Source organism: Rattus norvegicus, chromosome 1, assembly GCF_021556685.1.
Source record: "Rattus norvegicus strain SHRSP/BbbUtx chromosome 1, alternate assembly SHRSP_T2T, whole genome shotgun sequence".
NCBI lineage: Eukaryota > Metazoa > Chordata > Mammalia > Rodentia > Muridae > Rattus > Rattus norvegicus.
This window is the reverse complement of record NC_141534.1, coordinates 189,340,816-189,368,212: the sequence shown is the minus strand read 5'-3', so window position 1 is coordinate 189,368,212 and position 27,397 is coordinate 189,340,816. Positions and strand designations below refer to the sequence as shown.

Below are 27,397 nucleotides of genomic sequence, written 5' to 3'. Positions count from 1 at the left end.
CAACGCCCACGCACCAACTTCTCAAGGTCAGCTGCAAACCTGCTTGGTCTGCTTGAGCAGCAAACCTGGGCTCTTTGGGTCTTGATTGGCATCTAGACCTTCCCCCAACCTTCCTCTGCTTCGAGCCTGTATTGGGAACTGATATGATCAATTCTATACAACTCAGAAGAAGGAGGCTGGCAGACCTGCCCTGCTCTGTTTGTTTGTGCAGGTTGTGTACCTAATAACTCCAGGGCCACCGTCCGTAATGGAGTTGATCCAATGACATCCTGAAGTTGTGCGGTGCAGCAGCCCCGGACGCTGGAGGTAAGATAGTCAGGATACACAGGTGTAGGAGCCGCCCTGGGTGTCTGTCTTTATTGCTGTTCAGAAATAAACCATCAAAAGGAGAACAGCCCAGAAGGAAATGCCTCCGTGTGTGATGGGGGATGGGGGATGTGCTCATGCTTTAGAGACCTGCTTGCATTGGGAGCAGGAAGTACTCGACTCTTCCTGGGATCTCTGCCTCCAGCTGGAGATGCGCCCTTCCCGCCCTACCCTGCTTGTCTCAAACTGAGCAGATTGCAACTTCAGTGTGAATCTCCGCCCCAGTCTGGGCAGGAGCTCTCTCCTCTCCCTCTTAGCCCTGAGTGGTCTCTGCTGGGCTGCCTTCAAGCCAACCTATTCCAGGCAAGTTTTTCCCTTGGGCTCCACCTGCCTCAGGAAATCCAGAGCTGATGGGAACTGACTCATGGCCGGAGCCTCGAGCTATGCCCTTAACTACTGTTCCCCTGGCCTGTGTGTTTTCCTGTATTTGTTTTACTTTTACAATCCAAGTCAGGCCCCGTGCCAGGGCTGCACCTGAATGGGCTTATGTGTCCCTTCCCCTGAGCCCAAGAGGCAGGAATTGCAATTATTCCGTCTTATAGATCAGATCTCTGAAGTTCAGAGAGACTGGGTCAATTCCCCGAAGCCACACCGTTAGAAAGTGAAAGAGCTAGGGATTGAACCAGTGTCATTTGTACCGCTGAGGCCCAAATTCTTCCTTATCTTTCCTGGGAACGAGAAGCATCACGCCCTCTGAGTAGGTCTGCTTGTAGTCTCTGCCCTCCTTGACCTTGGGTCTGAGAATCCATGTGGGTCATGCTGCTGTTGCTGAAGAGGGTGACGGTGGTGATGATGGGCATAATAAAGATGGTAATATGTAGGAGTGACGCTTAGGGGTGACGATGATGGGGGGTTGGAGGTGCTGAGGGGGGAGGTACTGGTGGTTTACATCTCCCTGAATGGTTATTGTGAGCAAACTCAACAGAGGAAATGCAGACAACCCATACTGTCTGTCAGCTCTGTGTGTGTTCCCTGACTCCTCTGGGAAGACCTCCAGAGCTGGTCCTGTTGCATCAGGGTTTACTAGATACCTCCACCCTCCAGCCTGAGATCAGAGACAAGAAGGAGAAAGAAGGAAGGGCTGGAAGTGTGGCTCAGTGTCAGAGCGCTTGCCTAGCATGTGCACAGTCCCAGGTTCTGGTCCTAGTGCTGCAGAAAACAACGACGACCCAGAAAAGACAGCACCATTGTCCCCTCTGTGGACTTTCGAGCATCCTACTAGAGTCTAGCTTCTCTTTCCCTGTGTTGAGTCTAGGCCATACATTCCCTACCTTGTGCCAGGGGCAGGCTGGCCCAGTGGCTGACTTCTTGGGAGGTCGGCCCAGCTGCTCGTCTTTTGCCTGCCTCTCTGTTGGAGCCATTATTTCAGAGGAAGTTGCTACGGTTGGGAAGTTTGGAGGCTGATGCTGGTGCCTCAGATTAGAGGGACTCTAGAATGGCGGTCACATGCTAATACTTGCCAGTCTCTTTGTTAGGTGATACCAAGATCTTAACCCACACAATGACACGGTTGATTCCTAGCTGAGCCGGAAGCTGAAACCTTTCATTTGGCTGTGGGTGGCCCAAAGGCATCAAGAGCCACATCCCAGGGGGAGACACTCCACTTTTCATCCACTCTGGTTGCTTAAGTGACACCCAGAGGGCAGGCCGGGCAAATAGTGCACCCTGCAGCCAAACTGCCCAGGTCACTGTCCCAACTTTGTCATGTTGCCATCAGTGACCTTCGGTAAGTGACTTAACCTCTCTGATTCCATTTATTATCTGCCAAAAAATGTACAACTCTGCCATCCCTTTCACAGGACTACCCTGAAGTGGCAATTCATTCTTGCAGGGAGAAAACTCACTTTCCCTGTGAGTAAATGGGGACAGTTACACTACCTACCTTTATGGTGGCTAAAAGAATTCAGTGAGATAAAGTAAGTGCTTGCAAATAGTAGATAGCACTGCCCTGGGGATGGGGGTGGGGCACATGCTTCAGTGAGTGCAAAATCCAGGGTCCTATTCCCGGTATTCAAAACAAGAAAGAGTAAAACCTCTTGCTGTTGCATTGATGGGAGAAAGTCACGGGGCTGCATTTGTATCATTGTTGAAAGTATCAGTGACAGTCAGTAGAACAACCCTTTCCAGAGCAGCAAGGTACGGGCTCTGGGAGGAACTGAGAAGCCTCTTGGAGGGGTCTTCAGAGAAGAGCTTTGGGCTATTACACTGCCAGCTCCACCAGGAGCAATACTGCCCACACCTCAGGCTAGCCCTACTGGAAGGCCCTATTTTTGGGAGTTATAGGATTGGGATGAGGATGGGTTGGGGATCTCCAGGTGAGGGCCGAGGAGGCTCCTGGGAGCTGAGCCATGGCTTACATCCCAGCTGTATTTTCAGTGTCTACTCTAACCTGGGCAGGTGCCCGTCTCCCTCCACACCTCCTTCCCTTCCTTCCATCATTCTTACTCCTCAGATGCTCGCTGAGTATCAGCTTGGAAGCTCGAACTCAGCTCCTCCAGTGAACCAAACACTACCACTTCACCCTGGTTTAAATTTCTACGAAGTAGGTTATAACGCCCAGCCTGTGAGGAATCCCTGCTTCCTGCTTGGGATGCCTCCAGCTTCTGAGTGCCTCTTCCCACAGAGACCCAGGTTCTGCCACTGGCTCCTGTGCAATCCTGTGAACCCCCAGCTGTCCTCTGTACCTGGTGGACCAGAGCCAGGGTGGGGTGGGGATGGGGTGGGGGTGGGGGTGGGGTGGGGAATTGGCACCCTCCCCAGCACACATAGCCCTAACTTGATCTTTCAGCATTCCAGGAAAAGGTGACATGTTTTGGTTTTGTCCCATCCTCATGCTCTCCCTGAGAAGCCAATGTCAGCCCCAGGACAATCTGGAAGGCGTGCTCTGCACAAACCTGTTCACATAGGCATCATGGTCCTGATCCCCAGGTGGGAAACCCCACGGTGCCTCTGGGCCTTACACAAACTGCCTGGCTCCAGAGGCAGGAGTAAGGAGCTGGGCAAGTTTTACTAGGCCTTAGCCTGTGTCTCACACTTCTGGCTTTCCCCTTTGCCTCCCTTCTTTTCTGTCTCCTCCTCTTCCTCCTCACTGATCCCCCTCCTGTCCTTTTCTCCTTTGCCCCCCTTGAATGAGCAGTCATTACCAGGTGCCAGGCATGCTCTTTCTGTGTGACACATGCCTCCCCCAGTCTCTAAACAGTTCTTCAAAGGCTGCCCCTAAATTTACAGTCTCAGACCTAACAGGTTTCTGTAGTTTCTTTTTCTAACACAATCCTCCAAGGCCAAGACCACAGGCTTCTCACTATGGTGTGAATAGAGGGTAGAGGTGTTCCCCACTGTGTGTGAGGACACACACACACACACACACACACACACACACACGAACACACACACATGCACAGACACACTCACCAGTCTAGAAATGGCAGCAATCCCAAGCAATATGAGACCGTTTGCACGAGGTGCATCTCTGCTGGAAGTGTTAAGAGGAACCAGATCAACACGAGTTCCAGAGAAAGTTCCAGAGAAGTTCCAGAGAAAGTGCCTTCACTTGGGAGTGAGCTCCCCCCCACACAGAGGGAAAGCAAACAAGCCTGCTTGGCTTTGTCCTTGAGGTCCGCATCCCAAGGTCAGCCAGGAAGGAAACATCCACTCTTGCCCAGGTATTTCCAACTCCCCACACCCACTACGACTAAGATTTTCCTAGTCCGGGGGTGCTGGGGTAAGGGAAGGAGAAGCTTGGACTCAGGTTGTTTTTTACTGTATGGCCTTGGGCAGTTTGGGGACCTCTCAGAGCCTCCAAGGTTCTGCAAACTGGTCGCAAATGACCTTCTAGAAAACTCAGTCATGGCTAGACAAGGATCTTTAGTGTCAAAATAAATAAAATAATCTCTCTGTGGTAGCTTTCGCCTTCGATCCCAGGGCTCAGGCTAGTCTGAATAGCACAGTGAGAGTTTGCTTCATAAACTCAAACAAAGAAGGGCCTGAGTCCGTACCCAGGACTCACACGGCAGGAGACAGCTGACTCCTGCAACTTGTCCTCTGACCTCTACACACCCGTGATGGCGTATTTGTACCTGTACACACACCGCCAAAGCAAATGCAGAGCTGCAATAAACGGAAACAAACAATAACACCTCTCAACACACAGCTTAGGCTTTCTGTTCATTCCAAATCTAGTTACATAACACCCGTGCATTCAGGGTTTACTGTGGGCCGAGCACTGCAGCAAACACTTCGTTCCTTAACTCCCAGAGTGTTCATCTGGAGGGGAGAATCATTATTTCTGAATTACCGACAGGAAAACTGAGGCCAAGACAGGTTAAAAGGGACTTGCTGGATTTGAATCTCCATTATCTGTGGGGATAACAAACCAGGCTTGAGAAGCACAGCATCTTTCTGTGTTTCTTACCAGCTGGCCAGAGTTTATCTGACTCCACGGATTGCATTTTGCATTATAAAATAATAATTTCTAATTTGTTCAGAGTCAGTAATGGAAAATACAGACTTGATCCCCACTACCACTGTATGTGCATGCATGTACATGCATGCATGTGTGCATGCGTGAGCGAGTGCGTGGTGCGTGTGTATGTGTGTGTGTGTGTGTGCAAATGTGTACTGCTGAGGATCAAATCTAGGGTCTTGCACATGCCAGGCAAGTGTTCTACCATGGAGCTACATATACCTAGTTCCCTAAGTGCGTTTCCTTCCTTCCTTCCTTCCTTCCTTCCTTCCTTCCTTCCTTCCTCCCTCCCTCCCTCCCTCCCTCCCTTCCTTCCTTCCTTCCTTCCCTTCTTCCTTCCTTTTTTCTTTCTTTTTCTTTTTTGTGGCAAAGATAAATTATAAGCCATTTTAAAGCGCACAGTTTAGTGTGACTTGGCCCGCTTTTGCCATCCCATAGCTGCCACTGCTGTCCATTCCCAGTCTTTCACCACTAACGCGATGACGGGACCATGAAACACAGCCCACACCCCTTTCCCGCCCTCCCGTTGATGACCTCATCTATGTGACCTCATACAGTTTTTGCTCTTTTGTCATCACGGCCCCTGCTTTGAAAACCAAATTCTCATTTAAAATTTAATCCATAGGACCAGAGAGGTAGCTCAGTGGGCTAAGTGCTTTCTGCACAAGCTCGAGGTTCTGATCTCAGATCCTCTGTGTCTGTAAAAGCTGGCCCGGAACTCACTAAATGGACCAGACTGGTCTCAAACTCACAGAGATTCTCCTGCCTCTGCTTCCAGAGTTCTGGGATTAAAGGCCTGAGCCACCATGCTGGGCTGCCTCCTGGCTTTTTAAAGGCCATTTCCTAAGTGTGGACTTCCTTTCTCATTGTGTCCCCAGAAGAACTGTACATCCTTCAGAATCGACCATAGAGCTTTCCCTCCTCTTTGAACCTTTTCTTGAAGTGTTGTAACAGGGTCTGGGCAGTTAACACTGCCATTACCAGAATACCGAGATCCTGTTTACGGTCATCCAGGCTGTAGTGGAACGCTTCAAGTGGATTGACTCATTTAATACCTGAAATAACCCTTCAAGGCAGGCACTGTGTATCACTTGTTTCCCCCACAAGGAAATCATCACAACAGAGCCAAAGTAGAGACCTGAAACATCACACCTGGGAGACAGAAATAGCTTTGGAGTCTGGCTGTTACTTTCCATGGTATTGTGCTTGGAGAATAAGGGTGGCCTCCGGGGAACTATGGGGTCTTAGAGGTTCCTGCCTGGTCTAAGGGGAAGCTACCACTGTTTAAAATCTCAGAACTAACCTACAATGTTGAAGATTTATATTTTAAAATTATGTGTGTCTGTGTCCATGTAGGGTATGTGCATGTGAATACAGATGCCCAAAGAGACCAGAGGTGTCAGATCAAAGTCAGGTACTCTGAAAGGACAACACATGCCTTTAGCAGCTGAGCCATATCCAGACCAGCTAACCCACACTTTTAAAACGAAGTGTAGGGCTGGGGAGATGATTAAGTGGATAAAGCACTTGCTGTGCAAGGGGGAGGCCGGAGGTTACAACGTCAGAGTCTTACATACAAAGTAGGAGGGTGTGGAGGCCATGGGTAATCCCCATGCTCAGGGAAGGAGCAGAATCCAGGGGCAAGTTCACGACCTAAACTAGCCAGATCAACGAGAGATCCAGGTTCAGTGAGAGATGCAAAGGCTGGTGGAAGATGTGTGATACCAGCCTCTGGCTTCACACACAAACATAAGCATACAAACCACACAGAAAAGCATGTTAACAGGCAGAGAGAGAGAGAGAGAGAGAGAGAGAGAGAGAGAGAGAGAGGGAGGGAGGGAGGGGGGGTGCATGCCTCATAAAGGCGCCCCAAAGCTTGTTCTATCTATCATCTATCTATCTATCTATCTATCTATCTATCTATCTATCTATCTATCTATCTATCTATCTATCTATCATCTATCTATAAGACACTGTGGAGCCCTGGCTGTCCTGGAACTCACTCTGTACACTAGCTCAGCCTCAAACTCACAGAGATCTCTCTGTCTCCTGAGTGCTGAAACTAAAGAATGTGCACCACCACTGCCTGGCTCTTTTTACATTAATTTCTTTCTATTTATTTAATTTTAGGTGCATGTACCAGATGTGTGCCTGGTGTTCACAGAGACCAGAAGAGGGCGTCGAATCCCCTGGAACTGGAGTTAGAGATGGGTGTGAGCCACCACGTAGGTGATGGAAATTGAGTCTTAACCGCTGGACCGTCCTTCCTCAGCCCTCTTACCCTGGGCTTCTGCCGTTTCAGCTGTCTCCTGTATTCCAGAGATATACACCAGAAACCATTTCTGCATCTTAGCTCAGGGCCTCTCTAACTACCACACTAGGTCCTTTTTAGTACCACGGCGTGCTTAGACTCTGATGTGAGCTGGCCTTGGCTCCTTCCACTGCTCGGGACTTTGGTTGTCCTGGAGGTGTGGAAGAGTTCCCAAGTGGTAGCTCGGCATTGCCTCCACCACAGGGCCATCTTAGTGTCTCCCCTCAGTTGTATTTGCATCATCCTAGTGGGCACTCAACAGTTTGGAAAGGCTATTGTCTTTAAGCCCATTCCACAACTGTGAAATTGTGGCTCAGAGACAGGACTCTGTCTGACCTGAGAAGGGACGAAGCCGGATTGAACTGGAATCTCTCTGACTTTGGCATTTTGCTAGCCTGGCTGTGATCAAGCATTCTAACACACTTATTTATTTGTTTCGGGCTTTTGAAACAAGGTCTCACTATGAAGCTCCGTGGCTTAGCATTTGCTATGCAGCCGTGACTGGCCTTGAACCTGCAGTCCACCTGTGCCTCTTGAGTACTGGGATTACTGGCATGTGCCACCCTGCCATGCTCCAGCTAACTCCGATGGTCCTATTAGACCTTTGAGGATGGTCATAATCTTCTTGAACTATTATCTGGACACAGAGGTGCAGGGCACACACGGAAACTTGGCACTCAGGTTTGTCTGCCCATGGTTCTTAAATTTATGTGTCTCTCTCTGTGTTTGCATCCTGTGTGGTGGTCTTCTCAGAGGTTGGAAGAGGGCGTCAGATCTCCTTAAACTAGAGTTATAGGTGGTCGTGAGCTGGTTGGCATGGGTGCTGGGAACCGGACTGGGGTCCTCTGGAAGAGCAGTAACCACTGCTAGCTCCCCAGTTCTCCACCCCAGCCCACAGTTCTTAATCATCCTGTCTCCTATTGGATGGTGAGAAGGACACTGCCTACTGTCACAGACAGCCCCTCAGTGAGGCTTTTGGTGTCATCTCCGCCCGCTGGGCACAGACAGGCTTGAGGACTGGCTCATTCCTGACCCTTGAGCGCAGTGGAAATTGGAGGTAGAGGGGAAATGAATTTGTCCTTGACCACAGATAGTTAGCACAGAGGTGGGCTTGCCTGTCCGTGTGGTTTGGAGCCTGTCTTTTGTCAGTGTGTACTTGTATTTACTGTCTATACATATATGCACATATATATCTTCTGTGTGTGCAATGAAAAAGAAGGGACCTTTGTTCCCAAAATTCATATCCTGTGAAGTTAATTTTCATCAAAGAACAAGAATCTGGAACCTGACCCTGAAATGGTAATTTATAAGTCAGTTCCATGACCATGCAGCAACATAGATGGTTCTAGAAGGAGTAAGTGGAGTTGAGGGTAAGCCACCATTGCCCAACGGTGTGGATGGATTAAACAAATAGCATTTGTATCTGCCCCAACTTTACATTTTTACATACTTCCTATGGATTTGTACATGTACAGGTGTTGGGAAAGGTCTAGAAGAAATATTTTATTTGAAGATGATGGTTACTTTTAGGGAACAGGGACATCAGATTCGGAAAGTTTGAGAGGACCCTTCTATTTGCTTGCTGGCAGATGGCCCATTATGGGACTTTCCAGGTGCTCATCCAGGGACCACGTCAGAGCAGGATGGACTGAGCTGTTCCAAGACCCTCCCTGATGGAGATTTCTGGTGTGTGGGGAAAACTCTGCAGCTTCCTTGCTGAATCCCATGTCTCTTCCCCTTTGTTCTGTTCTCTGTCCTTTATGTCCTGTGTTCAGCGCATCTATGCTATGTGACATTCTCTAGACATTAACTTTGTGCTAAAACTCCCGGAATGGTGGAGAAACAGCACAGGTTGGGGCTTGGATCTGGGCTCCTCCCCGTACTGCCTCTTACAATGGTGCTCCCCAGAGATGACTGGCTTGTGCGCATCCACCCCCCCCCTCACTGATCCTCAGTTTCTTTACTGTGAAAGGGGACCCCGAGACAACATTCGGCAGGCATTGCTTCGCGGCGACGCATGATACTCCCAAGTTTTGCTATTGTCACCTTTGAACTACAGCTTGCCCCGCCCACTCCGCATGAGGACTTGACCACAGCCCTTCCCTCTAGCAGCGACAAAAGTGCGACCCTCGCTGGATCTCTTGCTGAGCGAGTCTTTCCCCTGTCTTCCTGCGTTCTCCGCAGGTCCAGTCCCACTGTCCCCACAGTAGCGAGTTTGATGATGGCCAGGCACCCTACGTCCTCCTGTGGGAAACTGAGGCTGGGTAGCCGGCTCTCAGACGCTGTCAGGGACGGAACTGCGGTCATTGCCCGGGTGCGAGCGCGCGCGCGGAGGTCGCTGTCATACCTGTTTAGAAAGCTGCTCCAATGTGCAGTGATGGCAGCTAAGGTGGTGGCGTCCGTCCGAGTGGCTGTGGAGCTGGGTCACCTGTAGAGCCAGGGACGCTGTAGGCGGAGGGAGCGCGGGGGGCGGGGACCAACCGGGAGGGCCTGCGGGAGGAGCCTGCCTTCCTGGGTTAGTCGGGCTACCTGCACCGTCAGGCTCCCAGGCCACTTTGTTCCAGTTGACAGGCTCCAGGTCAGTATCCTCTGTAGTCCCCACAGGCCACTTCTCACCTCCCAGCCCCATTCTCTATACACAGGGTGGGGGTGGGGGTGGGGGTTGGGGGAAAGCAACGACAGGGGACTCCATGCCCTACATTGGTGCAGAAAAGCCTTCCTCCGTGTATCCTCACTCCATAACCAGCATAAGACACGCATGCTTCAGCGCATCACATACACGGTGACACATCACCTCACAGCCCCGTTCTATTTTTTTTTCTTTTTTTCGGAGCTGGGAACCGAACCCAGGGCCTTGCGCTTGCTAGGCAAGCGCTCTACCACTGAGCTAAATCCCCAACCCCGAGCCTCCGTTTTAAGAGGAGAAGAGGTGGCACTTGAAGGGGTGATTAGGAGACCCCTTAGGAGTGGGATAGCTCATCTACTCAGTTAACAGATTAACTCATCTATTTGGGTAATGGATCAATGGTAATCTCGTCTTTGCAGCCAACTTGACTAGATCTCCCAGGAGCACCCAACTTGACTCTGGGGCTCTGCCAACAAGAAGGGTATCACCAGGTGCAGGACCTAGTGACCTTGGTCCAGAGCTGGGAGCCCAAGCAAACTTTTCTTTTGAACGTATCCATATCGTGGTATTTACCACAGAATAGATTAAGGGCACCTGTACTCGTCACTCCCTCCCCTCCCCTCTGCTGTCTCCTCTCCTCAGATCAAAGCTACTCTCTGTCCATTCAGCTTTCTTTCCTGTAACCATGGTTCCATTTCCTGTGTATCTTTCCACAGATGCTTCTAATATATGAGTTCTTGAAGACTGCATCACAGGTACCTATAATACTTTTAAAAATCTTTGAAGACTCCAGAGTCTTCATGTGCATGGCTGTCCTAGTTTGTTTTCTATGCTGTGATAAATACCAGAAAGGGTGTCAAGGTAGGAACATAAGCAGCTCTGGAAGTCAGAGCTGAAGCAGAGGCCGTGGTACACTAGTGCTTACTGGCTTGTGCCCCATGATTTGCTCAGCCCGCTTTCTTATACAACCCAGGACCACCTGCCAGGGGGTGGCAGCTCCCACAGTGGGCTGGGTCCTCCCACATCAATAATTGATCAAGAATGCCCACAAAATTTGCTGACAGGCCAATTTGATGGAGACGTTTTCTCAATTGAGTTTTGCTCTTCCCAGAAGACCCAAGCTTGTGACATGTTGACAAAAACAAACAAACAAACAAACAAACAAACAACAACAAAAACCCAAAACCCAAAACCCAAAACCCAAAAAAACACAAAAAACAAAAACAAACAAACAAACAAACAAAAAATCAGGCAGCACCAAGAGTTATACCCCATTGCTATTTTCTAGGTGAGAAAAGTAACACACTGGTGCATGCCCTCAGTCTTAGCATTTAGGCAGAAAGGCAGAAGACCCAGAGTCTGAGGTTAGCCTGGGCTACATAGTAAAGATGAGGTAAGCCTGGTCTGCACAGTGAGACCTTGTCAAAATAAAATAAAATAAAATAAAATAAGTGAATAAATGATAAATGAATGACTAAAAGTTAAATCAACACTGATATTATAAAAGTATTTTCAAAGGTGATATGGCTCAGGGGGTAAAGTGCTTGGTATGTAATCATGGAAACTGTTTGTATCCCCAGCATCCATCTATGTGGAATGGTAGCATGTGTTTGTGGTCTCAGTAATGGAAAGCTTGACAGCTGGATCCTGGGGGCTTCCTGCCTAGCCAGTTTAGCTAAAATGGCAACTTCCAGATTCAGTAAGAGACCCTGTCTTAAAAAAGATGGTGGCAACTGATAGAAGAAATACCTGGAGCCCTGAAGTCTACCTCTGACCTCCAGATATGCATTCTAAGTCAAGTACACCAGCATGCTCATTCCTGCACACACACACACACACACACACACACACACACACACACACACACACCCTTTCTCCCCCACAAAATAAAATATTTTTCCATCACACAGTAGCAATAAATTACTTATGCCCTGACATAAATATAATGCTCTTACAAAATATATCTTTCTGGAATGGAGGCTTCTGGGAGGGCACTGTTAGCATTTCACTGACTCTCTTTTTTTTTTTTTTTTTTTGCCTGGCTCTCTAACAGGCCCTCAGACTGTCCTGTGTGCTTCTGCATCTGGTCTATTGCCCTGTGTTATTTCAGTGCAAAACGATGAGAGAATCCCAGCTTTGGCATGCCTTAAAGACAGCCTGTCCCTATATGAGATTCACGCTGGATTTGGATCCCCATTGTAAGGTGTGGACAGGATGCTGTTCCAACTTTTTAATCCAACCATTGCGTTTAGAGGTGGGGCCTTTGGGAGGTGACTGGCACTAAGTCATCAGGGTGGAGCACTATGATTGAGTACTGGTGGCTTTATGAGAAAGAGAAAGGGCTGGGCTTAGTGATCATACCTGTAATCCTGGCACCCAGATGCTGAGGCAAGAAGAGTATGAGTTTGAGGCCAGCCTGGGCTATTAGTGATATCCTGTCTCAAAAGCAAGCAAGCAGGCAGGCAGGCAGGCAGGCAGGCAGGCAGGCAGGCAGCCAGCCAGCCAGCCAGCCAGTCAGTCAGCCAGCCAGCCAGTCAGCCAGCCAGCCCACAGGAGAGAGACCATAGTATCTGGGTACACAGAGTCTGTCCTTCCTTTGCTGTGATACCCTGGATCACCTTGGGATTCTGTCAGCAAGAAGGCCAGTTGCAGCGCCTAGACCCTGGTCTAGAACTGTATCATAGCAACAGAAAACAAATTAAGGCACTGACTATTGCTTTTGCACTTTGTTTCTAAATTGTATTTATTCATTTGTGTATTTATGTATCCATTTATTTAGTGTGTGTGTGTGTGTGTGTGTGTGTGTGTGTGTATTGTGGGTACATACATGCATGCATGCACATGTAGAACAACTTGCAGGAGTCTGTTCTGTCCTTTCACCACCAGTGTCCTGGGGATGGAACGCTAGTCATCAGGTTTGGTGTCAAGCATGATCGCCAGCAGAATCAGCTCAACGGCTTTGCACTTTGAATGCAGCCATTTGCTTGGTTGAAAAGACACGTGATGTCCTGGTGTCATTATGAAAGTGAAGTTGGACTTTTTATTCTCTTTGGAAGGGTCTTTAAAAATGACTGCTCCAGCATCTTCAGGAGGGAAACCGTTATTAGTTGGCTGTCACATGCCTACAACAATGGCCATTTCATATGGTTCAACCCAACGTGTGCTATTGTGAAGACTTCTTTTGGCCGGGCTGTGTTATAGATGTTGTTATAGGTGTTAGAATGAGCTCCGTGGGTTAGAATGAGTGGGCCTGGGCTGTTGTGCACAGATCTGTACAGCTCACTTTCCTTTGCTGTCATGATTTCTCATGAGGGGGAATGGGAGATATCAAAAAACTCTGGATTGCCTGATGGCGGATTGACAAGTGTGTGTGTGTGTGTGTGTGTGTGTGTGTGTGTGTGTGTGTGTGTGATCGTGCAGATGTACATGTGAACGAATGTGTATGGAAGCCAGAGATTGGCACCAGGTGTCTGCCTCTCACTCTTGACCTTAGTTTTTGAAACAGGATCTCTCACTGAACCTGGAGTCCAGCGACTGAGCTTGCTGGCTAGCCAGTGGCCTCTAGGGATTCCTCACTGAGCTGCTTACTTTTTTTTTTCTTTTTTCTTTTTGACAACCTGATGCAAGCTAGGGTCATCCAGGAAGTGGGAACCTCAATTGCGAAAATGCCTCCATCAGATTAGCCTGTAGGCAAGCCTGTAGGGGCATTTTCTTGTTTAATGATTGATGTGACAGGACACAGCCCACTGTAGGCAGTGCACCCTTGGGCAGGTGGTCCTGGGTGATGTAAGAAAGCTGACTGAACGTGAGCCTGGAGAGCAAGCCGGCAGCATTTTTTTTCTCTGTGCTCTCTGTTTCAGTTCCTGCCTCCTGGTTCCTGCTTGAGCTCCTATCCTGGCTTCCTTTGATGAGGGACTCTAACTTGTAAGATGCAATAAATCCATTCCTTCCCAAATTTCATTTTGATGGTAGTGCTTATCATTAGTGACAGGAAGCAAACAAAAACACTCACTTGTCTCCATCTCCCCAGTTCCAGAATGAAGGATGGATGCTGTCAAGCATGCGCTTTTGCATAGGTGCATAAGGGCTAAGAATCCAAACTCAAGTCTTCATGATTGCATGACAGTCACTTTGCTGACTTAACCATTTCTCAGTCATCTGGGCTGACATTTTGTTGTTGTTGATGATGCTTTTTAAAATTTTCTTTTTGAGACAGGGTATCATGTAGCCCAGGCTGGCCTCAAAACCACTACACATCCAGGCTGACTTTGAACTACCGATCCTCCTGCCTTCCCATCTCTAGTGTGGGATTACAATAGCAGCAAGCCCAATAGAATTTAAGGCTGTGGTTTAAACCACTGAGAACAAAGAGCACTGTGTTCTCAAAGACAGCTTGACCAAACCTGCCTCCCTCCGCTTCTCTGATAGGGATGCTGCTCTGAGGACAGAGCACCGCCTACACTGTAAGATTGGAGTCAGGTATTTATGGATCTAGTGGCCAGTCTTTGTTTGTTTAGAATACCTTTTTTTTTCCTCTAGAGGAATGTCTGTGGGTTGAATTGTGGAGTGACTTCACTTCTGGATGGAACCATGACAGGTTCTGGAAGGTGGATTTCTGCCAGTAGAAGTTCAAGTGAACACTTGATACTATTGTAGAGGCTAGCCCTCCTGCTTTAAAAGGGTTAGCATAATTCACGGAGATGATTGTAATAGGAACGGAACCAAGATTAACTAAGTCGATCATGGTAATCACTGCAGTGTTCAGTACTGAATCCCTGGTTCCCTCATCAGACACAATTTGTTTTGCCTCGGAGACAAGGTAAATATTCTTTCTGTCGGGGGAGGTGGCTCTAGAATCCGCTCATTCAGCTTTAGATAACAGCACCTGATTTAGCTCAGCTGGGGCTCACAAGATGGATTAGTACGTAAAGGCACTTGCTACCAAGCCTGATGACCCAAGTTCATTCCCCGGAACCCACGTGACAGAAGGAGAGAACTGACGCACATTAGTTGTCCTCAGACCTCTAAGCACATGCTGGGATGTGGGTGCCTCACTCACAAATATATAAATCATATATATACATATATATATGAGATATAAGAATAAATGGGGGGTTGGAGTGTGACTCAGCCCTAGAACACTTGTCCAGCAAGCACAAAGCCTGGGGTTCAAATCCTCAAAACAAAACCCCAGACAAAAGGGAAATCCTAACCAGAAAGGAGCAAAGGGAAGCAAGGTTGCGGTATTAACGTTCGATTCATGGCCATATCACAAGTTAACTCTGCCCTCTGGGCATTTCAAACCCATGAAGCCATGTACCTTTGGGTCGGGATACCTTGGAAATTCTGTTGCTTGCAACCCAAAACCTCCTGATTATGATGTTAGATATTTTATTTATTTGTTTGTTTGCTTGTTTTTTTTTCAAACTACAGAAAAAGAAAGGCAGAAGTGCAGCTAAGATTTTATTTCATTTTTTAAAGACACAAATTTGTAGAATCGTGACAAACTTTAAGGTTTGGCCCCAAATAATGGTGCTGGTGATGGCCAGAGCATGGAGTTTCAAGACCTGACTTTGGAGAAGGGCCTCCCAGTGATACAGCGCCACCTGCAGGTCTGGAGGCTCCATCGCGGTGTCTGCAGCGGGGCACTCTCATACTACTGGCTGCAGGCGGGTCCCTGGGTAATGCCAGGACAATCTTTAGTTTCCCTTGCCTCTGACCTTATTACACAGCAGATGCTATGTGTTACCATGTGTTACCCACATTCCTTTATTATCCTTCTTCACCCTCTCTATCCCCTAGGCCCTCTGCTCATGAGCCCATTCCTACCAGCATTGGCATGCAGTGCCGTGTTCTAAGTCTCCTTTATCCAAAGAATCTTCTGAGGTTGCGTTATATTTTGGTTTTTATTTCCAGATGAAGAAGTGGACTCGAAAGTGTAAAGAACTCCACTTCATCCCCCACCCTACCCTCCACACAATGACAAAACCCCCAGAATAGAACTGAAGTCAAAGAGTTCGGTACTGAGTGGAGACGCAGCCTGAAGTCCTAAGGAGCATGGGGTTGAGAGAGGTCCAGGTTTCAGGTATTTTGTCAGATCGCCTGTCGTCATTGTTGCTTTAGAACCACTGTTTAAAACTCAAGAAATATGATACAAAAGCTTGGCATGCGCTCAGTGTCCTCTTAACCCAGGATAATCTCTTGTTAGTGCCCCGGGGGCGTTTGAATGCTCAGCTTCCTCTGATTTTTTTTCTTTCTCTTTCCTAGCAATGGCCTCGAAAGCCTCCAGTCCCTGCCAAGTCCAGCAGTCCTCCCCCGTCCCTGGTTCTCAGAAATGCAACCAGAAGCCCCAAGATCACACAGGCCATAGCCAGACTGGCGCTGGTGCTTACCTGACCACTCAGCACATAGCATCCCTTTTCTCTCTGGCCACTGGCGGGGCTCCCAGACCTTGGCCTAGGAAAGAGGACGCTCTGAGCACAAGGCTCAGCAATGTCACTCTGGAAGGCTTTGGTTGCTTCTGGGAACCTCGAGAAAGACCAGGCTGGGCTTTGGAGACCTTGAAAAGACTCTGGGACAGTACAGAGATGGTTTTACCTGAGGTCTTACGTCGAGGGTGGGGGTGGGGGTGGGGTATGGGGTATGGAGTGGGGGTGTGGGGTGTGGGGTGAGGGTGGGGATGAGACAAAAGGAACAATATATTCTTTGGTTTTCTTTTTACAATTTCTTGTGTATTTATTATTTATGGAGGACCACGTGTACCATAAGTCAGAAGACCACATAGGTAGAGGAACTTGTTCTCTCCTTCTGCCAGGTGAGATCTAATTCAGATAGGCAGGCTTGGTAGCAAGCACCTTTTCTAGCTGAGCCATCTTGCCTGCCTGGTTCTGTGGTTTCCAACCTAATGAACACCGTGTGTGGGATGAAAGGAGCTGGAGCCACAGTTCAGCTGTGTTGGAAACGCAGGTGACACGGGGCTGATTCAGTCAACAGTTGAGCACCCATTAGATACACACAAGAGAGTAAGATAAGGAAGCTTCCAGAAAGTAGAAACCGATAAGGAGAAAAATGAATACAGGCCAGAAGAGACAGTGGGAGGGCTGGCTTTAAATTCAGAGGAGATCCTGGGGTAAGGTGCTAATGGGTGGAAGGAAGCTGGTCCTGCAGAAGTCCGGGAGAAGAGTGGCCCGGGCTGAGAGGAGCAAGCACAATAACTTTGCAATGGGGCAGTGCTTGAGCCTGAACAGGAGGAGGAGACCAGTGTGCTTGGAGAGGGTCAGAGGAGAGGAGCTGTTTCATGTCTCAGTGGCTCGAGATCACCAGGCTGGGTATGCTGCAATAACAAAAAACCCCGGACAGCTAAAACTATCCTCAACAATAAAAGGACTTCAGGGGGAATCACTATCCCTGAACTCAAGCAGTATCACAGAGCAATAGTGATAAAAACTGCATGGTATTGGTACAGAGACAGACAGATAGACCAATGGAACAGAATTGAAGACCCAGAAATGAACCCACACACCTATGGTCACTTGATTTTTGACAAAGGAGCCAAAACCATCCAATGGAAAAAAGATAGCATTTTCAGCAAATGGTGCTGGTTCAACTGGAGGGCAACATGTAGAAGAATGCAGGTCGATCCATGCTTATCACCCTGTACAAAGCTTAAGTCCAAGTGGATCAAGGACCTCCACATCAAACCAGATACACTCAAACTAATAGAAGAAAAACTAGGGCAGCATCTGGAACACATGGGCACTGGAAAAAATTTCCTGAACAAAACACCAATGGCTTATGCTTTAAGATCAAGAATCGACAAATGGGATCTCATAAAACTGCAAAGCTCCTGTAAGGCAAAGGACACTGGTTAGGACAAAACGGCAACCAACAGTTTGGGAAAAGATCTTTACCAATCCTACAACAGATAGAGGCCTTATATCCAAAATATACAAAGGACTCAAGAAGTTAGACCACAGGGAGACAAATAACCCTATTAAAAAATGGGGTTCAGAGCTAAACAAAGAATTCACAGCTGAGGAATGCCGAATGGCTGAGAAACACCTAAAGAAATGTTCAACATCTTTAGTCATAAGGGAAATGCAAATCAAAACAACCCTGAGATTTCACCTCACACCAGTCAGAATGGCTAAGATCAAAAACTCAGGTGACAGCAGATGCTGTCGAGGATGTGGAGAAAGAGGAACACTCCTCCATTGTTGGTGGGATTGCAGACTGGTACAACCATTCTGGAAATCAGCCTGGAGGTTCCTCATAAAATTGGACATTGAACTGCCTGAGGATCCAGCTATACCTCTCTTGGGTATATACCCAAAAGATGCCTCAACATATAAAAAAGACACGTGCTCCACTATGTTCATTGCAGCCTTATTTATAATAGCCAGAAGCTGGAAAGAACCCAGATGCCCTTCAACAGAGGAATGGATACAGAAAATGTGGTACATCTACACAATGGAATATTACTCAGCTATCAAAAACAATAACTTTATGAAATTCGTAGGCAAATGGTTGGAACTGGAAAATATCATCCTGAGTGAGGTAACCCAATCACAGAAAAACACACATGGTATGCACTCATTGATAAGTGGCTATTAGCCCAAATGCTTGAATTACCCTAGATGCCTAGAACAAATGAAACTCAAGACAGATGATCAAAATGTGAATGCTTCACTCCTTCTTTAAAAGGGGAACAAGAATACCCTTGGCAGGGAATAGAGAGGCAAAGATTAAAACAGACACAGAAGGAACACCCATTCAGAGCCTGCCCCACATGTGGCCCATACATATACAGCCATCCAATTAGACAAGATGGATGAAGCAAAGAAGTGCAGGCTGACAGGAGCCGGATGTAGATCGCTCCTGAGAGACACAGCCAGAATACAGCAAACACAGAGGCGAATGCCAGCAGCAAACCACTGAACCGAGAATAGGACCCCCGTTGAAGGAATCAGAGAAAGAACTGGAAGAACTTGAAGGGGCTCGAGACCCCTTATGAACAACAATGCCAAGAAACCAGAGCTTCCAGGGACTAAGCCACTACCTAAAGACTATCCATGGACTGACCCTGGACTCTGACCTCATAGGTAGCAATGAATATCCTAGTAAGAGCACCAGTGGAAGGGGAAGACCTGGGTCCTGCTAAGACTGAACCCTTAGTGAACTAGATTGTTGGGGGGAGGGCGGCAATGGGGGGAGGATGGGGAGGGGAACACCGATAAGAAAGGGGAGGGGGAGGGGGATGTTTGCCCGGAAACTGGGAAAGGGAATAACACTCGAAATGTATATAAGAAATACTCAAGTTAATAAAAAGAGAGAGAGAGAGAGAGAGAGAGAGAGAGAGAGAGAGAGAGAGAGAGAGAGAGATTTTCTAGTGGGCTGAGGACTCAGAGCTCATGCTAGGCCACACAGCCTTGGAGAAGTCTGCATAGATGGGAGTCACAGAAGCATTACTGCCACTGGGTTTTGTTTTTTTTTTTTTTTTTTTTTTTTGGTTCTTTTTTTTTCCCCCGGAGGAGCTGGGGACCGAACCCAGGGCCTTGCGCTTCCTAGGCAAGTGCTCTACCACTGAGCTAAATCCCCAACCCCTGCCACTGGGTTTAAAGGGTAGCTTTGACTGCCTACAGGGAGAGAGAACAATGCTTCCTGTACCAGCTGCTACCGCTAGGCCTTCTGGATGTGCTGTGTGCGTGTCTCCTTAGCCCAGGGTGTAGATGGGAGCATTCTAATTTCAGTGGAGAGGGCATGGAGGGAAGAGTCCTGCTGGTGGCATTCTCTGGAGGGCCAGTGAATTGCCCTTTGTCGTTCAGACCTCTTCAAGGCTTTGTTTGTGAGATCTGGGTCAAGTTGAAATGTTCATTGTGGAATGACAGTTCAAACAGCTCAGCTGGTTTCACTTTTGCTCCCTGGCCTATAGGATATAGTCGATAGTAACAGTAAGGACAACTTAAAAACATGTTTTAATGTTTGCTTTCTCTCTCTCTCTCTCTCTCTCTCTCTCTCTCTCTCTCTCTCTCTCTGTGTGTGTGTGTGTGTGTGTTTGTGTACACGTATTCGTGTGTCATGGCTTGTATATGGCCATCAAAGGACAACTTTTGAGAATTGGTTTTCTCCTTTCATGATGCAGGGTCCTGGAGAATTGAACCCAGGCCATCAGGAGTTGGCCACAGGCATCTTTACCAGCTTAGCCATCCTACTGGTCCCAAGAACAACTTTTATTGTCCTAAGAAATAATAAAAAGATCTTCCGAAATAAGTCTCATTGGTCATCTTTGGAGGCACCAAATGGCTGCCTGGCACTCTACCTTCCATTGTTAGCAACCAAGTGAGGTCCTCCCCTCAGGTGGATGGCCTCAATGGTTTGCTCCTGGCCTTCTCTGGCTTTGAATGAACAAGTTGCCAAGTTGGGAGGGTCATCTAGCAAGGAACTGTGTAACTTTGGGCTTTTCTCAGTTCTCAAATAATGACTCAGAGGCTTATTATATATTTTTTAAATGCCTAGGCCATAAACTTTGGCTTGTTCTCTGACTAGCTTGTAACTTATATTAACCCATTTCTAGTATTCCATGTCTGTCACATGACTGGTTAGGTTACCTCTCCTCAGTTTCACACGTCCGTCTTCTTCCAACTCTGAATGTCAAATCTTCCCACCAGACTCTTTCCCAGAGTGTTTCTCTCTCTCTCTCTCTCTCTCTCTCTCTCTCTCTCTCTCTCTCTCTCTCTCTCTCTCCTGGATGTCACTCCTAATTTACCTTTTCCTGTAGACCATAGGCTTTTTATTGACAGATGATGCTCCCACACAGCACACAAGCGATTATCTCTACAGAACTGACAGTGGCTTCCAGGCAACAAGCATAGGAATTGAGATCCTCTAGTCAAACACTTTTTAACTGAAGCCTGACCACTGACCAGCACTACCCATTCCTGAACTCCTGGTCAGGACCTCAGGAAGCCTGATGCTGTGAAAATCTAGAGCCAAATCTGAGTGGGAACCTTTTTTTTTTTCTTTCCTGACTTGTGCTGGGATAAAATCCAGGGCTCTGTATACTCTACACATGGGTTCCGCCCCTAAGCCATATCCCAGCCCCCTTGCTGGGATTTATGACTCATAGAATCTATCATGTAACACACACTCATTTTGAGACACTAAGTATGACTCTTTGTCATGCATTAGTAGGTGACAGATACAATGCAGGGCCGAACTCAGAGGGCCCAACATGTAGACAAAGGGAAAGAGTCAAATGTCTGTACCACGGGAATCAGGGAGTTTCCTTTAGAGATAGAGCTCACCCAGTACAAGACCAACCTCACATCTCAATCCTGTGCAACCTCCAGTGACTTGACGGACCTGGGCAGTGATCAGGTCTGTTGATTCGTTCTAAAGAGCAAGCAGACACGGTGCTTGTGGAGCTCTCCTGTGGAGGTGCTCTCATCCTCTGAGGGTGTTCTTGGCAGAAAGGAAATCGTAATCCCAAGGAAAACTCCCAAATCAAAATCCTCAAGCAAAATGTCCACCTGAATCAGATGGGGTGTCTAGATGTAACCGAACATTCACAGTAAGTTCAGGACCTTTGTTTTTGTACGTGTATGTGTGCATGCTTGTGTGTGTGTGTGTGTGTGTGTGTGTGTGTGTCTGGAACTGGAGGTTGATATCAGGATTCCTCTTTTATGACTTTCCATCTAATTTTATGAGACAGGATCTCTCACTGAATTCAGCACTCACTGATTGACTAGACTGGCTGGTTCACAAGCTTCAGGGATCTTCCTGTCTCCTCCTAAGTGCTAAGGTTATAGACATGCTGATATTCCTGGCTTTAAAAAAATAATTTTTAAAAAATTTTTAAAAATGCTTTCATTGATTCTTTGTTTCACGTTGTGCACCCCAGTCTCACTTACCTTCCTGTCCCTACACATTTGTCCTTCATTCTTGCAACCTCCCCCTACAAATAACACACACACACACACACACACACACACACACACACACACACACATTCAGCGCTAAAAAAAATCTCATTGTGGAAGCTGTAGTCTGTCACAGTGTGTCCCACAGTGCATCCCTCTGTCCACACATCTTCACTTGCAAATGTTCATTGTAGTGATCACTGGTCTGGTTCTGGATCTCTGGCTTCTGTTACACTATCAATATTGGGTTCACTGGGCCTCCTTCAGCTTATCCTGTTGTTGCCCTGTGGATCAGCAGGACCAACCTGCTGCAGGATCGATCGCTCCAACAGTTCACAGATGGTGTAGATTTTTGGGGTGGGGCCAACTCAGAGCCCTGGATCTGGGCCTGGGTGGGTAGCTGAGCCAGCCAGTTGGTCGGCCGTCAGAGCAAGCTCTCCAGCACTGCTCTGGCTAGGCCACACAATGCACAAGGTAGGGCGAGCTCTCCTATTCTCATGGCCTTGGGCCAGCTCATCTGCACCCATGCCTCCAGACCCAGTCTCACTGTGCAGCCCAGTCGAGGTGCCAGGGCCCACTCTCCCAAGTACTGCAACTAGGGAGGCCAACACCCTCACAGAAGGCCAGTTCTCTCAATCTTATGACCCCTGGAGTCAACTCTCCCAACTGCGGCAGGTGGGGAGGAGAGAGGGGGAGGGGGAAGGAGGGCATCACCTCAGCTGTGCCACCTCCTGGCAGAGGAGTGGTGGTGCCAGCACTTCCACTTTCATGCCCTCAGGGCTGACTTACTTGTCCACCACATACTTGCACACTGTAGTAGCTCCTGCTGCAGGTGATCCTCAGCTGTGGGGCCTCCTGCGTCCTTCCTTCACCAGAGCTTGTGGCAAGTGTGCCTCTAGGTGTCTACAGCCCACCCGTGTGGATGAGAAGGGCAGGTCTCTGGGTGTCGCTCCATTATTTTCTATGCCTGGGTATAGTATTGAGTGCTAGAAGAAGCCAGAAGAGGGCATTGTATTTCCTGGGACTGGAGTTATAGGTGACTGTGAGCTGACATGTGAGGGCTGGGAACTGAACCCAGGTCTCCTAGAAGCACACAGCAAGTCATCTCTCCAGCACCCAGGCCTAGCTTTTCCCCAGTATTTTCTTGGTGTTTTCACAGTGTATATCTCAAAGAACTTATAACACACACACACATACACACACACACACACACACACACACACTCAGAGAGAGAGAGAGAGAGAGAGAGAGAGAGAGAGAGAGAGAGAGAGAGAATTTTAGTCAGGCTCTCACTATGTAGTGTAGCACTGGCCTAGAACTCACTATGTAGACTGGGCTGGCCTTGAACTCATGGAGAGATTCCTTTCTCTGCTTCCCAGTGCTGGGATTAAAGGGGAGTGCCATCACTCTCAGCTCAAATAATGTATTTTCAGCCTGGTCTCCCCATAGCTCCTCCCAGATCCTCCTCCCTTCCCTTCTTAGGGTTTACTGCTATGGACAGACACCATGACCACGGCAACTCTTTTTTTTTTTTTGGTTCTTTTTTTTCGGAGCTGGGGACTGAACCCAGGGCCTTGCGCTTCCTAGGTAAGCACTCTACCACTGAGCTAAATCCCCAGCCCCGACCACAGCAACTCTTATAAGGACAGCATTTAATTGGGGCTGGCTTACAGGTTCAGTCCACTATCATCAAAGTAAGAGTATGGCAGCATCCAGGCAGGCATGATGCTGGCAGAGCTGAGAGTTCTACATCTTTTTCTGGAGTCAGGTAGGAGAAGACTGACGTCCAGGCAGCTACGATGAGTGTCTTAAAGCCCACACCCACAGTTACACACCTACTCCAACAAGGCCATACCTCCAAATAGTGCTATTCCCTGGGCCAAGCATTTTCAAACCATGACACCTTCCTATACAACTTTATTCTCTCTCTCTCTCTCTCTCTCTCTCTCTCTCTCTCTCTCTCTCTCTCTCTCTCTCTCTCTGTGTGTGTGTGTGTGTGTGTGTGTGTGTATCTGTCTGTCTGTCATACACAGGCACAACAAACAAATAAACCCCAAGAAACACACATACAAAATCCACATAAAAATGACAATCAAAACACCCAAAAGATCAATAAGGAAAAAAAAAAAACCCCAAAAGAGAATAACCCAAAACCCCAACAAAACCAAAACAAGCACCACAAAACCCATGGAGTTCGTTTTGCATTGGGAAATGATTCCTAGGAACGGGGCCTACTGTTCAGTGAGGTTGACGTGCCCAGCGATATGTCATTAGAGAAACTGATTTTCCCTTTCCCAGTGAGACAGCTTCTCAATTAGGAGTGGGAGTCTGTGTCTAATTTCCACTATCAATGTGGTTTTTACAATTCACAATCTTTCTGCCCCCTCCTTTACTCAGATCCCTGAGCCTGGAGGGAAGATGTTTGATGAAGACCATCCCATTTAGGACGGAGTGTTCCAGAATCTCTCACTCTCTCAAGCTGGGCTTTTAAACACGGTTCTCATTCTCGCATGGCAAGCACGTACCACTTCCCCAGCTCCACCATCGGCTGTTACAAACCAATGCTCAGCTCAGTGTCTGGTCCATAGTAGGGACCTGTAAAATAGTCTTACAATAGGCGAGTGCTTGTTTGTCTACACAAATTCCATCTCCCTTGTGGATACTCCAAAGACGCAGAGAAGCAGAGTGACTTGTCTTACTGATATGTATGCTGCTAGCACCCATCTCCTCGTTTCTATAATCGACAAAATCAACTTAAAGAAAGGGTTTATTTTGCTTCTTGGCTTGAGGACACAGCACACCGGGGTGAGTGAGACATTGTGGCAGAAACAGGAGGTGGCTGGTCGCATTGTATCCAAAGCCGGGAAGCAGAGAGAGATGGATGCTGGTGTTCAGTTTGCCTTCTTCCACTTCCCGATTTATTCAGTCTGGGACCCTAGCCCTCGGGATGGAGCTGCCCACATTCAAGGTGTGTCTTTCCACCTCAGTGGAACTCTGAAAACACAGTCAGAGGTGCATGTCCTAGGGGCTTCCAAACGCAGTTATGGTGTCAGTAGAAGTTAACCATCACAGTCCCTACCTACCAACCACCGGCAGCCACTGGGACATTTTGCTATACTGGTTTCATTTACTTTGGCTTTGGCTCAATTACTTTATAGTACTTATAGTCACCAGTGTATCCTTAACCAAGAGAGACACTTTATTCAGTTACCATGTCACTGTAACCCCTAACATGCAGAACCCCAAATCTTTATTAATATCTAATACCTCCATTTTCATGTTTTCCCAACAGCTCCTAAAAGGTCTTTAAGGGTTGTTGGTTGCTTGATTAATTGGTTGGTCGTGTATGGCTATACTTGTAGAGGTCTGAAAGCTCCCAGGTCATTAAGTTGTTACAGCCACCAGGGACATTGTCTTGATGGTAGAATAAACTTTATTTTTCTTCTCTTCCGGGGTGGGGGTCTATTTCTTTTTCCATTTTCAAAATATATTTATTTACTCATTCATTCATCCATTCATTCATTTTATATCCCAATCAATGCTTCCGCTCCCATCCCTCCTCATACAGTTCCTCTCCCTCCCCTTCTCTGAGGTGGTGGGCCACCCACCCTGAGTATCTCCCCACCCTGGCTCATCAAGTCTTTTCAGGGTTAGGTGCATCCTTTCCCACTGAGGCCAGATGAGGCAGCTCGGTTAGGGGAATGGATTCCATAGACAGGCAACAGCTTTAGGGACAGCCCTGGTCTAGTTGTTGGGGGATCCACATGAAGGTTGAGCTGCACATCTGCTTCATGTGTGCTGAGGGCCTCCGTCCAGACCATGTATGCTCTTTGGTTGGTGGCTCTGGTCCCCCTCTTAGCTGTGCTTCCTGTAAGTGAGATTCATCCCATGGTTTGATCACATCTAACGAAATGCTGCTAGTCATAATTCTTCCCAGGGAGCATTGTGAATTGCATCCTACGCCAGGGTAGAGTAAGTGGCTGTTACACAAGGCAGCTGAGATTAATCTGTGAGTTCCTGTGGTGACAACCTGATCCCTCTGTTGTCAGGCCATTGCTTTTCTTATAACCAGTCAGTCCTCTGGGAGCCAATCATTTGGCAGTGGTGACTACCCAGCCAGCCTTTCCTGAACCTTTCACCTTGTGTCTCCACAGCCATCTGTGATCCTTGCCTGACTCAGTTGTTTCATTCCTGGTTGCAAAATCTTTATGCTTGTCTTCCTCCAACTTCATAGGTAATCATTTAGCAGAGAACCTTTCCCTTCGTTGACTGGAGTGGAATTCCGTTCAATTCCTACTATGTTCTGAGCCAGGACTGGATGCAATGGCTGCTAACATCGGTGAAAAGTTTATTCTTTATCTCTTACTGGTCTTTGTCATGATTATGCACTGATGTTTAAAAATAGTTCAGAGAAGTCTTTCAGTGCTTAGGAGTCCTGACTGTTTTCTCAGAGGATCAAAGTTTGAGCTCCTAGCACTCATATCAGGCTGCCCACAACCACCTGTAACTCTAGCTTCAAGGCAAGGGATCCATGCTGGACTCCATGGGCTCCCATGTACACACACACACACACACACACACACACACACACACACACACACACCCGAAAGAGAGCAATAAAAGTAAAAACAACTAAGCTTAAAACAAAACACAATCTCTTAAGAGGGACAAACAGAAAAAAAGAGTTTGCCTGCCTTTGTCAAATTACTGTCATGTTTACGTCTTGTAGTAACATGCATGTTTGACAAAACTGAGGGCATGGCATTGGTCTTACTATCAGCCTTCACTTTTTTCTGGGGTGCTTGGGATCAAACCCAGAGCCTGTTGCATGCTTGGAAAGCACCTGTACTACAGAGATATGCCCACAGCCTCTTCCTTTACTTTTGATACGCAAGTGAGGTCCGTCTTCTGCCAGTGGGACTGTCAGACCAGCTATGTGCTGTTGACACGGCCATGGACCCCAGTCAGCTCTGGTAAGTTTCTTTGCTCTCTAGCCCAATGAGATGTCCTACATCCCTCTGGATTTGACTTTCGAATGTTTCCAGTTAGACCCACCACTTCACCAACATTTAAAAGGTGGTGGAGGTCATCGGACAATCAAGGTTTTCTTTCTTGTGTGTATGTGACCTATGAACATGTCTGAGTGCCTGTGTGTGTACATGTATGTACATGTGTGTAAATGTATGTACAAGGGTGTGGAGGCCAGAGTTCCTCCCAATCATTCTCCACCTTATTTGTGTGTGTGTGTGTGTGTGTGTGTGTGTGTGTGTGTGTGTGTGTGTGTACACATGCCATAGTGCGTGCCACAGGAGAACTTGAGGAAGTCAGTTCTCTCCTTCCACCATGTTGATCCAGGGATAGAACTCATGTTATCAGGCTTCTTGACAGCAAGCCCCTTTATACTCTGAGCCATCTTGTAGGCCCTCCACCTTAGTGTTTGAGATAACAGGGTTCCTTGCTGAACCTGGAGCTTATCAGCTCAGCTAGACTGACCTGGCAAGTAAACCCCAGGGATCCTCCTGTTGCTACCATCACTGCTCCAGAATCCAGGATTGTGCTCCAGACTCTGATTCTTATGTGGTGCTGGGGATCCCAACTCAGGTCCTCACGTTTGCCTAGACAAGGGTTTTACTGACCAAACCATCTCCCAAACCCCTGTCAATCAAGCTTTTCCAGGTCTCCTGAGAAGTCAGGGCTCTTGACCGGCTTTATTT

At 47.7% G+C, this 27,397-nt stretch overlaps 1 protein-coding gene and 1 long non-coding RNA gene across 10 annotated transcripts in view; one reads left to right on the top strand and one right to left on the bottom strand.

The window, feature by feature from the left end:
• Positions 1-9,599, bottom strand: part of Scnn1b (sodium channel epithelial 1 subunit beta) — a 54,377-nt gene extending 44,778 nt beyond the window's left edge. For 3 of the 6 annotated variants that reach the window (XM_087620176.1, XM_087620040.1, XM_087620088.1), the window contains exon 1: positions 9,487-9,592. The gene's annotated coding sequence lies outside the window, so the exon portion shown is untranslated. 6 annotated transcript variants of the gene reach the window in all.
• LOC147996957 (uncharacterized) lies at positions 245-16,486 on the top strand. 4 transcript variants are annotated; one of them, XR_015652474.1, is made up of 7 exons: positions 245-306; positions 6,959-7,053; positions 7,594-7,820; positions 10,482-10,520; positions 14,305-14,584; positions 15,682-15,850; positions 16,033-16,486. It is a non-coding gene; the product is annotated as an uncharacterized LOC147996957 (long non-coding RNA). The 4 variants fall into 4 exon arrangements; XR_015652473.1 differs by lacking the exons at positions 245-306; positions 6,959-7,053; positions 7,594-7,820 and adding exons at positions 9,662-9,717; positions 11,819-11,968; XR_015652476.1 differs by lacking the exons at positions 245-306; positions 6,959-7,053; positions 7,594-7,820 and adding an exon at positions 9,614-9,717.
• Positions 16,487-27,397: the final 10,911 nt, after the last annotated feature.